This window comes from Dipodomys merriami, unplaced genomic scaffold (genome assembly GCF_024711535.1).
Source record: "Dipodomys merriami isolate MVZ:Mamm:240054 unplaced genomic scaffold, mDipMer1.0.p SCAF_5, whole genome shotgun sequence".
In the NCBI taxonomy this organism is placed as follows: Eukaryota; Metazoa; Chordata; class Mammalia; order Rodentia; family Heteromyidae; genus Dipodomys; species Dipodomys merriami.
Window position 1 is genome coordinate 71,616,416 of NW_027206068.1, and position 13,134 is coordinate 71,629,549.

General features: G+C 39.4%; 1 long non-coding RNA gene across 1 annotated transcript in view; it reads left to right on the forward strand.

Moving 5' to 3' along the window:
- Positions 1-59: 59 nt before the first annotated feature.
- LOC138809895 (uncharacterized) overlaps positions 60-13,134 on the forward strand; it is a 112,482-nt gene continuing 99,407 nt past the window's right edge. Inside the window, exons 1-2 of the long non-coding RNA XR_011366969.1 lie at positions 60-624; positions 3,999-4,110. This is a non-coding gene — a long non-coding RNA (uncharacterized lncRNA). The remainder of the gene's footprint in view (positions 625-3,998; positions 4,111-13,134) is intronic.

Consider the following 13,134-nt stretch of genomic DNA (forward strand, 5'->3'; position numbering starts at 1 on the left):
CCGGGGCGGAGTCGCCGGCGCGCGCGCTCTCAGGCCCCGCCCCCTTCCGGAACGGCGGCGGCCGGGGGCTGCCCGCTCCCGCACCGGCCCCGCCTGGGCCCTGCAGCCCCTGGCTTGGCGCGCATCCCTCCTCGCCCCGCTGAGCCCCGGAGACGCGCGTGTGCCGGAGCCGTGACGGCTGGGACCCGGCTTTCACCCCGCGGGGCCGAGTTGTCCTCCCCCGGCCCCCGGACCCCGGCGCGCTCGTCCTCCCCGGGTCCCCGGCCGGTCGGCGCGGCTCGGGGGAAAGCTGGCCGGCCCGCCTCCGCCCTGGGCCCGGACCCTTCCCGAGGCCACGCCGGCCTCGTGGGCAGGAAAGCAGACGGAGGAAGACGCCTCGGGGGCAGACGGACAGACGTCCTGCTGGCTCCGGGCCTGCCCTTCCCGATCCCGGGCCAGTCGGTAACTACCCCGAGCCTGACCCGGATTTTCACCCGCGGGAGCTGCCGAGCTCTGGCCAAGGCAGAGCCGCCGCACCCAGGCTGGGTTCCTGGTCGGCTTGGGGTGGAACAGCGATGCCACGGACACAGGCAAAGCCAAGGGTCACAGGGTCATAACCCCCCTCACCCCCAGGAGGATCTCAAGGTAGAACGACCCTCTTGAGACACATCTTCTCGGGGTTGGTTAGTGGACAGCTGCGGGACTCTGAGGTTGTTGCACAGCCCAGGTTCTATCAGTTTCCAGACTCAAATCAGAGGCTCGGCCTACTTGAGCTCTTCACGCATCGTGAGTCCCCCTGGGACTGGGTGTCCCGTGTTAGCAGACACCCCTGGGGGCCGGTCAATCCACTCGCACCAAGACATGAGGATCAGGAAGTTTGCATGCTCCACTGCTCAAGACCATGGGGAAGGATGCACAACCTTGTCTTCACTGCTTAGCCAAGCTCTGGTTTCTGCTGTCCTATACACGGGCAGTAACATGATATTCAGGTGGCAAAAACATACCACTATAGATGAACAGACTTAATGAGTTGGATTAATCTGCTAGATTGCAAACGATTTTTTTTATTATTGTGAAAATACCGTACAGAGGGGTTACAATTACATGGGCAAGATGCGTACATTTCTTATCAAGCATTGTTGCCTCCTCCCTTGTTTCCCCTTCCCATCCCTTCCCATAGTCCCCCCCCCAACAAAACTGTAAAGTTTGCCATATGGAGGTTCCTCAAAAGACTCCACATAGAGCTCCCCTATGACCCAGCAATCCCACTTTTGGGCATTTACCCAAATGATCACAAACAAGACCATCCTAAAGCTACCAGCACAACTATATTCATCGCAGCATTATTTACCATAGGTAAGATACGGAACCAACCCAGATGCCCCTTAGTATATATACACAATGGAATTCTATGCCTCCATCAGAAAGAGTGACATTGCCCCATTTGTTAGGAAATGGAAAGACTTGGAAAAAATTATATTAAGTGAAGTAAAGCCAGGCCCAAAGAAACATAGGTCCCATGGTTTCCCTTATTTGCAAAAACCAGCGTATGTCTGAGTCAAACAGAAAAGGTCAAATAAGTTGATGTTTTTTTTCTTTCATGAAATTGTTTCTAACATTTATAAGATGATTTCTTTGTTGCTTTGTATGCCCCTCCACCACGATATAACCCCTGTTTTCACTGTATTTGATGTTGGTATAATTTGTGGAGGGGAAGGGAAAAAACAAATCGTTTAAATAGGGATACAGGTGGACCCATTGCAACAATGAGATGTACAAGTTGTTATGTCGAAAAACAATTTTTTAATTTAAAAAATTTACATTTATTGAACAACTATTATGTTTCAGTGCAGAGAGCTGTGATATCTTATTTGATTGTCCAAAAATGGTGGCTCTAAAGAATAAAAGAGAATCATTGGGCATCATAATGAAAGCTTTTGCAGTAGTCTGTCTCCCTACTTCTCCAGTTTTTCTCACAGCTGACCTCAAACCTGATGCCCCCCCATCTCCTCTCCACACATACCCCCCCCACACACACTCTTTAGCTCATTTTAGGATTGCTCTCCTGTCAAAGCTAAAAATCACAGTCTGTAGCTACTTGTTTGATTTCTCACCTCCTACTAGACTGCTAGCTTCTTTGGGACAGGAATCACACCTGTTTTATTAAACTATTTCTCCAGCCAGACAGTATGGCCAGAATGTAGGTTCAATGAATATTTGTGAAATGATTAACATTTGTGGAAGAAAATGGTAAAGATAATAAATTGAACACTTAGTATTATGCTCACCTTTGGTCCTCAGCTCCACCCAGACCTGGGCCCCTCCCCTTCCTGGAGTTCCCATGATACAGCTAGTCCCTCCCTCTCTCTGCCCAGACCCACCTGAACTCCCATCTACCTCACTTCCTTTCCCCTCAGACCCTCCTGCTACCTGGATGTAGATGGAGGCCATGTGCTCCCTGTTGGGTGAAATATGGCTCCTCTAATAAACCTTATAATAATCTTTCTCCTGTGCCTGCCTGCCTCTGTGTGGTCCCCTGGCATGGATGTGTCCAATCCTCCTACAAACACAATGTGCTCTCATGTGGGAAAATACAGAGTAAATACAAATGCAAATAGAAGAATAATCTATTTGTATTATTAACTGTGTTGGAAAGTTCTTCGAAAATGAGTTTGTTTGTTTGTCTTTTATTTCCGAGGGTAAGGATGGGGTGGACAGTAAGGAGTAGATTCAGGAAAATGTAACTACCTTGGAAATTTTTTACCTTTTTATTGCACAGTTGATATACTTTGGCACTTTGAACTTTGATCCTTATGTGGAACCTCCTGAGGAGCTATTCTTGGCAAGAACACTTGGTATCTGGTTATGTTTAGTTTTGTTTGTAAGTGACTTACTAAATGCTTATGTTTTTATAGGAGATACATTGTGACAATTCATGTGTCTAATGTGCAATCTATCAGAGTAATTGGTGTATGTAATTGGGCGTGTATTATTCCTTTGGCTTCAGATGATTCAAAATCCTCTCTACGAGATACTTCAAAATAGTTAATTAATTGTTGTCAGACATTGTTATCCTATTGTGCTATATATAGAGCATCAAGTTATTTCTTCTATCCAACTGCCTGCCTGTGTTAGCATCCTTCTCTCCCCTGCACCCTACTCTGATAAACGCTATTTTATTCTCTACTTTGAGATCAACTTTATAGCTCCCACGTATAAGTGAGAGCATGTGGTCTTTTCTTTTCCTGACTTTTTTTCACTGTCCTCTAGTTCTATCTGTGGTGTTGTAAATAATAAGAGGTTCAGAAGGTTTATAAATGAAGGCTATCCAATTGTGTTTGTAGAGTTAATTGGATTCATTCTTCTTGATGAATACCTAGGTTGATTCTGTGTCTTGTCTGTTGTGAACAAGGGGGCAGGAAGCAAGCGGGTTGCGATTGTCTATTTAACAGACTCTTTTCCATTCCTTTGGAGACATACTAGTAGTGGGATTACTAGATCATAGGTTTGTTTTGTTTTGCTTTTTAGTTTTTTGAGGAGATTTTATCCAGTTTTCCATAGTGACCATGGTACTTTGTGTTTTCCAAAACAGTATGTGAGTTTCCCTTCTCTGCACCATTGCCAACATTTCTCCCTCCCTTTCTCCCTCCCTCCCTTCTGCACTTCTTCCTTTCCTTCTCTCCTCCATCCTTCTCTCTCCCTCCCTTTCTCTCTGTCTCTGTCTCTGTTTCTCCCCCCCCCCCCATCATTTGATTTCTCATTGTGGCTTTGATGCATTTTTGTGATGATTATTCAGGTTGAACTATTTCTAAATTCTTCATTGATACATTTTGAATTGGATGTTAATTGCATTTTTAAATTTGCGTTTTATGGGGTCCTTTTTGCTCTAAGTTAAATTCCTTGTACATTCTGAAATTCAATGTCTGACAAGAGATTGAATGCACAAGATTCCTTTCTTTATAATCTCCTGGCTTCATTTGTCTTATTGATTCTATTTGCTTGTTTATTTTTTTTATCAGGGCTCTACCTTGACTCTGAACCCCAAGCCTATTGGGTTTTCTCCAAGATAGAAAAGAGCTGCCCATTGCCCTCACTCTCATCTTGCAATCTACCTTCATTACTTGGAAACAGGTGAAGTACAAATTACATGTATATTTTCCCCTAAATGAAAAGCACTGTACTCTTAAAGAAACGTGTAAAGACCAGTAGTAAAGAAGACCTTTATCTCCAAATCCAGAATGTTCCAAAGACATTGAAACATGTAATACTGTGTTCTGGGCACTTCGATAAATCAGTGCAGGACAATCTTTCTCCAGCCTTGGAGAAACACTACAAGACATGATTGAGCCCAGTTACAAACAAATACCTCTGTACACAACCTATTCCCCTTAAGGTTGCCAATAGGTAGTTTAAGTCTTCAACCCACAGCTTATCTATTTTGGTACCTTTTGTTGAGAAAATGAAACCATTTGATCAACCTCAAGATGTATACCAACTTTCATTTCATCATCAACAAGTCAAGTAGTATTTCTAACATCTTTAACTGATTTCCATTGAAATATTTCATGATTATCTCTGGTTCCAGTGACTAAAACTAAAGTACTTGATTTATTCCTCTTTCCTTCCTCTTAGCATCATTATCCTTCTGAGCTAAGCCATAGGACTTCAAGTTGCCTTTTATTTCCATATTTCCACTCTGTGGCCCTGTCATTTAGACCTAGGATGTTCTGTTTAAAAACAGCCTGAATACAGTCATCTCCTTAGTTGTCTTTGACATCCTTCTAGAGGAGTAGTTATGTTCTCTTTCTTTGTCCCATACTACTCCTTAATGCTGGAGTTCAAGCAACATTCTTGGGCTACAATTTAAAATGAACTACCTAAGATTCATAAAAGACATGTAAGCATATAATTAGGTCACAGAGCAAGTCAAGATTCACTGTGATGATATTAGTAAGTCTCAGGAAAGACCTTCAAAGACAGTGATATTTTATCTAGGCTTTGCAAGAATGAGAATTTTGCTAGGTGCTAGTGTCTCACACCTGTAATCCTAGCTATTTAAGAAGCTGGGATCTGAGGATCACTGTTCAAAGACAGTCTGGGCAGGACAGTCTTTAAGACTCATATCTCCAATTAATCACCAAAAAAAAAGCCAGAAGTGGAGCTGTGGCTCAGATAGTGGAGGGCTAGTCGTAAGCTGAAAAGCTCAGAGATAGTGGCCCAGGCCATGAGTTGAAGCCCTAAAACTGACACAAATATTTTCTAATATAAATATATGTTAAAACAATAAGCCAGGAATTGGTGGCTTATGGCTGTAATCAAGAGCTACTCAAGAAGTTGAGATCTAAGGATTGTGGTTCCAAGCCATACTGAGCAGAAAAGTCCATGAGATTCTTATCTCCAATTGACCACCAGAAAACCAGAAATGGTGCTAGGGCTTAATAGTGGTAGAGCCCGAGCCTTGAGTGCAGAAGCTTAGGGAGATTTCCCAAGCCCTACAACTGACAAAAAATTATATATATATATATATATATATATATATATATATATATATCGTACATGTGATATAGATGATACATCTATTATGTATCATCTCTATATATTTACTCTATTTTGTAATAACATATTCATGGAATATATTTATTTTAATCTATGTTTGCATTTACATTTTATTTCATTACTTGTAAATGGCATATAGATGTATATATACATATACATATAGATGTATGTACAGTCTAGCAGTTTTGAAATTCAATATGATTATCTCAAACTTCCACTTAGAATGTTTGGATCATTTGCATATAGTATTGTTGGGTTTATTTCTATTGTAATCTGTTCTTTATCTTTCCCTGTGTTATTTTTGACTGAGTAATTTTTAGTATTCTACCTTTTCCTCCTTTTTACTTACAGGTTTACATTCTAAAGATCAACACCATGTATCTTTAATGTATCATTTGTATGTCTACTAATATTATGCCACTTATCATACAACATAAGGGTACTTTAAAAGCGTAGTTCTGTGTTCCTATCTTTTGTGGTATTTTGTTCAATTATTTAACTTGGTTATAATTTTAATGATTTTTAAAGCCAAATGGTATTCTGTATTTAAAAGCCAAAGTAAACTCGGAAATGTGATCCTTTTATATGCATTCTCCTCCATTTGTGAAGCTCTTTACTATTTAATGCAGGCTCAAATTTCTATCTGGAAAGATGTTCCTTCAGCCTGTTTGACTTCCAGTAACATTTACTATGAAGTACTTTTTTGTGTGTGTGAAAATACTGTACAGAGGGGTTACAATTACATGGGCAAGGGCAAGATAATGAGTACATTTCTTATCAAGCATTGTAGCCTCCTCCTTTGTTTCCCCTTCCCATCCCTTCCCATCCTCCCCCTGTCCTCCCACCCACTCCTCCTCCCCCCTCCCCCCCACCAAAGTTGTAAAGTTCGTTTTCGACATAACGACTTGTACATCTCATTGTTGCAATGGGTCCACCTGTATCCCTATTTAAACGATTTGTTTTTCCTTGCTGGGATGAATTCTCTTAGCTTCTGCTTTTCTGGAAGCATCTTTCACTCACCTTAAAATTTTAAATGATATTTTTGTTAGGGTATAGAATTCTAAGTTATTTAGTACTTCCCCTTCCATGTCTTAAAGATAGAGTGCCACTGTCTTTTAGTTTGCATTGTTTCTGATCATTGCTCCCTTGCACAGAATGTGTGCAGGAGTTTTCCTTTGTTCGTTTGCTTTTTCAAATGTCTTCCTTATTGTTAATCTTCAGCATTGTTCTTGCTACTGTACATAATTTCCTTTGTATTTACTCTTGATGCAGTTTATGCAGCTTCTCAAATCTATGCATTTAGAGTATGAATCAAATTCACACTGCTTCCAACCACTGGGTTTTTGTGGATTTTTTGAGTATTTAAAATTTTCCTTTCTCTGTTACCTCTCCTTGCCACTCAAAAGACACACACATTAAGCCTTGATATACTGTCAGACAGTTTATAGAAGTCCATTCATTCTTTTCAGCCCTTATTTTCTCTGTGCTTCAGTTCATATAGTCTTTATACATGTTGTTGGAATTCAATGCAGTTTTCTCTTGCAAATTCTCATTGTCTGATACATTATCCCTATGCATTGTTCCATTTTTCCATGTGAGAAGTGTTCTATTATTTTTAGATGTCTGTTATTTTCTTTTATTTTTATATGTCTTCCATGTCTTCAATACATCCTTGGTAAAAATAAGAATAGATGCCTTAGGGTCTTTGTCTGTTAATTCCGTTGTCCCTGACATTCCCTGGTTTCTTCATTACCTTTCCCCATGTTCTGACATGCATTAGATATTTATGGTTCTTGAATGTCAACCAAGTATTGTGGGGACATCACTATTTTTAAGCTATTGAATGTTTCCATTTCACTTACTTCCTAAGAGTCTTAATTTTATGGTAGCCGGTAGTTACATTACCTGCTGCATCCTATAATATTTGACTTCAGTTTTGGTTTGCGAGTTTAAAGTACTCTTTACTCCAGAATTGTTGAGCCCCAGTACTAAAGTCTCCCTGTTATCCTATGGTTCTACTGAATGTCCTGTGAATCCAACAGTGTCTCTTCTCTGGTGTTGCACAGAGCTGGGATAAAACCCTCAGGGTAGAATATGTGAGCCCCGTGGAATTTATATCAAGCCCTAAAGTCTATAAAGTTTGATGGCACAATTATTGTTTCAAGGTTCCCTGACACATGGTAAGGTAGGAGTTCAAATGAGAGCAGGCAGCATTACTCATGATTTTTGTTTATGGCTGGGTCACAAACAGCATCACTGTTAAAGGCAAACTGTCCCCTGGTCTAGGGGAATAGCTAGTCAAGGGTGACATTCAGTAGCCCCATTCTTTTTAGGCACACTGACTTTTCCATTCATTGGGGTCATCCATTCATGATCTTGTATATAAACTGTCTATTCTGATTTTGATATCATTCCAATAAAACATAATTAAATAATTATTCTTGAAATTATTTCTGTTAAAAAAATCTCTGTATCTCCTGTAAGTTCCATGAAGACTGTAGTCCCATTTTCCAAGGTAGTTAGGATGTAGAGGATGCTCAGTAAATATATTTGTTGAAGGAGGAAGGAAATGGAAAACTAGGAAAGTTGTGCTTTCATCAAAGATAAATTGGTCAGACAATAAAATGGGGGGGGGGGAGGAAATGACCATCAGTTCCATTTTAGTTTGGATACAAGAAGAAAACAAACAAACTTCTTTTCTCAGAAAAGAAAGGAGACATTTATATAGTGCTTGATTAGCAAGTGTGAGGCCATGAGTTCAATCCTTAGTATAAAAATGATATATTTAGAAAGAAATGAAGATTAGGACCCTAAGTGAAAGTTGGAGTTTATGACTTGTTTCAACTCATTTACTTATCTAGGAATAGCAAGATGTCCTAACAAGATCTTCAGAAATTTTTTCAGCTACTAAAAAGGCAGCCAAGTCTAGCATAATGGATCATGTTTGGGGAATAGTATATTATAATAATGATCAAAGTAGCAATTTTTGAGTAATTATCAAAAATACCCCTTATTCTTTTTAAGTTACCTTTGTGATTTCTTCTTTCCAAAGTAGCAATTTTATCAGCATATGCCTTTTCAATTATTAAACACAGCTGGCACCAGGCAACTACTCAGGAGGCTGAGATCTGAGGATCATGCCAGCCTGGGCAGGACATCCTTGAGACTCTTACCTCCAATTAACCACCAAAAAAAGCCAGAAGTAAGGCTGTGGCTCAAGAGGTAGAGCGCTAGGCTTTAGCAGTAGAGCTCAGGGACAGCCTCAGGAACACACACACACACACACACACACACACACACACACACACACACACACACACACACACACACACACACACACACACACACACACACACACACACACACACACACACACACACACACACACACACACACACACACACACACACACACACACACACACACACACACACACACACACACACACACACGTCTACCTTCTGGCAGCCTTATACAAAGTTATTGATACTTCCAGTAGAGGGCAGCAGAGGAGCACATGATGAATTTACTGGCCCTGACCCAATGTCCCTATGCTAGGGTTCCCTCTGGAAGGAAGGGTGTGTGGCTAGGTCATTTAAAGGAAGGCTTCTATAATTTGGGAAGATACAAGTTGAGAGGACATATGGCTCTAAGATATGGAAGACAAGGAATTTTAAGTGTGTTGATTTTCCAAGTATAAATTTTACATCTCATTCTCACGGACAAGAATACATATAATGTTGACAATAGCTGATTCTGTCTTTAATGATTGACAACAAAAGTGATGACTTTTCACAAGTATGATTCACATTCTCTACATAGATGATTGGGATTTAACTATGAAATATAAACATTTTGATCCATTGAGAGCTCTTCCCTAGGAACTTATTTTTTCTTTTTGGTAGTCCAGTGGGTTATTTCCTTGAGTGAACCAGAAAGTTAATAATTTGGTATCGTGGGCTGGGAAGGTGGCTCAGTGGTAGAGTGCTTGCCTTGCATGCCTGAGGCCCTGGGTTCTATTCCTCAGCACCAAATAAGCAGGAAAAAAAAGCCGGAAGTGGCGCTGTGGCTCAAGTGGTAGAGCGCTAGCCTTGAACTGAAGGGCTGAGGAACAGTGCCCAGGCCCAGAGTTCAGGCCCCATGACCGGACCAAAATAATAATAATAATAATAATAATAATAATAATTTGGTATCGTTTACCTTGCAAGGTGAGTTTCTGCAGCATGTGTCCGATGATGCCAAAGATACTTCTTTTGGCTGAGAAGCACTTTAGTGCAGCAGTTGGCTAGGATGAGTACATCAAGTTGGAATAAGTAAGTTCCATGATATTTATAGAAAGCCCTAAAGTCTGTACACCTGGAAAGATGGAGCAATCATTTTCTTTAAAGATACCCATCAGAGGAGAATGTTGGTAGAAGCTGAAAAGAAAGCAAATAGTATTATAGTAGGTTGTACTTATGTGTCAGTCACAAGGAAAACTCACTGTTAGAGAGCACTGTACATGGCCTTCCACATTAACAAGAAAATCTAGTTGAGAGTATCATTATCTAGAAGTACCAGGAAGTTTTTATACATTTTTTATAGATCTTATGTACAAAAACAAAAAATCTAAAAAAATACTAGATATCAGATTGACAGAGTAGCTGCTGCAACAATTACACTGAGAAAACAAGTCATTTTTCTCTTTTATACTAAAAAGCTATACCCCCAATTAACTTCATAGTATAGAATTTCTAGAGTGTATTATTAGGTTCTATAGTTTAGAATTAGATTATCTTTAGTATGTCCAATTTTGCTCCCTCAGTTACATGATGACCTGTTGTATACAAGTAAGTGATTTTTCATGACAGTCATTGATTTAACTGGTTCATGAAGTCATAAGAACATTTCCTGTTTTTCACCTCTAACCTTGGGTGCATCTGTACTTGATGGTTGGTTATAATCATTTTAATTTTTCATTGCTTCTTAATCAACTACTTAATTATAGCTGTTATTGTACACATAGAAATCAAAAACTTAATTTGTTTATGTGTCTAAAAGAAGACTAAAAAGGACTTTCAATAGCAAAAAAACAATTTTACCAATTGCTCGTTGCTCACACCTGTAACCCTAGCTACTCAGGAGGCTGTGATTTGAGGATTGAGATTTGAAACTAGCTAGAGTAGAAAGTCTCTTGAGTCACTTATCTGTAATTAGCCACCAAAATAAACCAGAAATGGGGCTGTATCCCAAGTAGTAGAGAGAGAGCCAGCCTTGAGCAGAAAAGCTAAGGAACATTATGCAGGTCCTGACTTCAAACCCCAGTATTGGTACACACACAAACACACGCATACACACACTCACACACAAAAAAAAGTCTATTAAAAAGGCAACAGTTAATTGGGTAATGGTAGCTAACACCTGTAATCCTAGTTCTAAACTGAGACTCGGGGAATTGCAGTTTGAAGCCAGCCATGGCAGAAAATTCTCAATCCCCAAACAGCTAGCAAAAATGCCAAGCTAGGTTCATGGCAGAATTCCAAGATTTGAGTGCAAAGGCCAAGCAAGAGTATAACTCCCAGTACCAACATTGCCTCCCCCACCAAAAAAAAAAAAAAACAAGAAAGGAAGAAAACAACAATTTTTAAGATATAATAAACCATCTCTATGATTTCAGGTAAATTTTGTTTTCCTTAGTGGTACATATAATAATGATGTATATTTCAATGAATAGTGTCTTACTTTTGATAAATCATTTTGCACCCATTTTTCTGAGTAGGTAATCTGAGGCCCAGAAAGGCTACAAAAAAATTTCTAAGGAAGCACAACAGAGTATCACTCCATCTATCTTATGTTGGTTTATATTCTAAATTGAAAAACTAAAAGTGATACTTTCACTTATTCACTCTTTCTCAATTGTTCTCATCAACAACCATTCACACATATTTTTGTCTATTACCATACAAGGAGGGTATCATGCATAAATGCATTTAAAATAAAAAGAATGCTACTTAGAATAAAGGAAATAAAATGTTTTGCCTTATCACAAAAAAAGTTGTTAAAGAATACTTAGAGGGAACAGCTTACACTAAGCAAAAGGAAAGAAATGTACTTATCACCCAATTTGGAAGAAATAGTTGTACTGTCAAGGTTTCTAGAATTCACAAACTTTATATACCATGATAATGACAATTTGCCTTGTGAAGATTAAAATGTGTTTGTAACTTTAACTAAATCTCACTATCCAACAATACTGTGAAATTTATAAAATGTATGTAATTATTAATCTCAATAAAAATTATTTTTAAAAACACTGAAAAAATACTTAGAATTTAACCCTTAAATTAGGATGCAGTCAAAGCAAAGTAGTAAAGTTATAGGAAGTTGGTAGAATGTATCTGTGTATGTCCTATAACTAATTTCAGTGTGAAGCCTGTCAGAAACTTGATTGTCGGCACATTCTCAAGGGTCTTATGACCCAAACATTTAAAATACATATAACAGAAACAAATGGATTATTTTTACTACACCCATTACATCCTCTAGTGTCACCATTTCATGTCTCCTTGCTCTGTAACAGCCTCCAAGTGTGGGATAATGCTTGAAATACAGTACAGTTAGAAGGGCCACTGGCCCAGAAAACAATCACGGGACACATCTTGTACAATTCTCCTGACACTTTTAATGTCGGCATGTCAAGTCAGGCTTTGGTCTGGATCAAATTCTCCACACAGACCCTTTACCTCTGGCAAAAAAAAAAAAAAAAAAAGTTCAAGTCATGTTTCACATTCATTGCATCCCTGCAAAGAAGACATTTTCAGATGCTGAGTGGCTTTGTAAACTGAGATTTTGTTTGATTCAGCCCTGTGCAAACAAATGACAGATTCAATTGGAATACGAACATTTGAAGGAGGAACGCCTTTAACTGTGTGACTTGAGGATAACCTCCTCCCAGTGAGGTAGAAGCTATCATATTATCAACCAGTGATGAAGGAATTATTTCCTGTGAGATGCTCAGCTACTCTCAAATAGCATGCACCTGAGCATTGCAGAGCAAGGCAGGCGGCTCTGTGTGTTAACTCCCCTGAGGTGGGATTAAATAGAGAGGCCAATGATGAAGAGCCCTGGAGGAAGTCACTGTCCACATTTCACCATCACAAACTCACTCTTTTTTTTCCAATTTTTATTTCAAGTTATTTTTACCATAAAGGTGACGCGCAGCGGAGTTACAGTTACAGAAGTCAGGTAATGAATACATTTCTTTCGAACAATGCCACCTTTTCCCTCATTTTCTCACAGTTTTTCCCCATTTTCAACAGTGTCTAGTATCTATTTATTCACCTTTTATCCCACCATCTCTGTGCTCCCCCAAACAGATAAACTTACTAACAAGACAAAAAAGGGACAGAAATCAAAAATAGTGATAAAGGGGAAAAACAAAACAAAATAAGTAAAATAACAAAAACCTCTTGTCTCCATTCCTTGGAGTTCATGTCAATAAGCATGATTTTATACAATAATATTCCATAGCTATTGAGCCTTTGTGATCCTCTCCTAAGACTAGCCTCCTTTGGTTTCACTGTGTGAATAGAGTCCTGTTTAATGTATCATGTCCCAGTG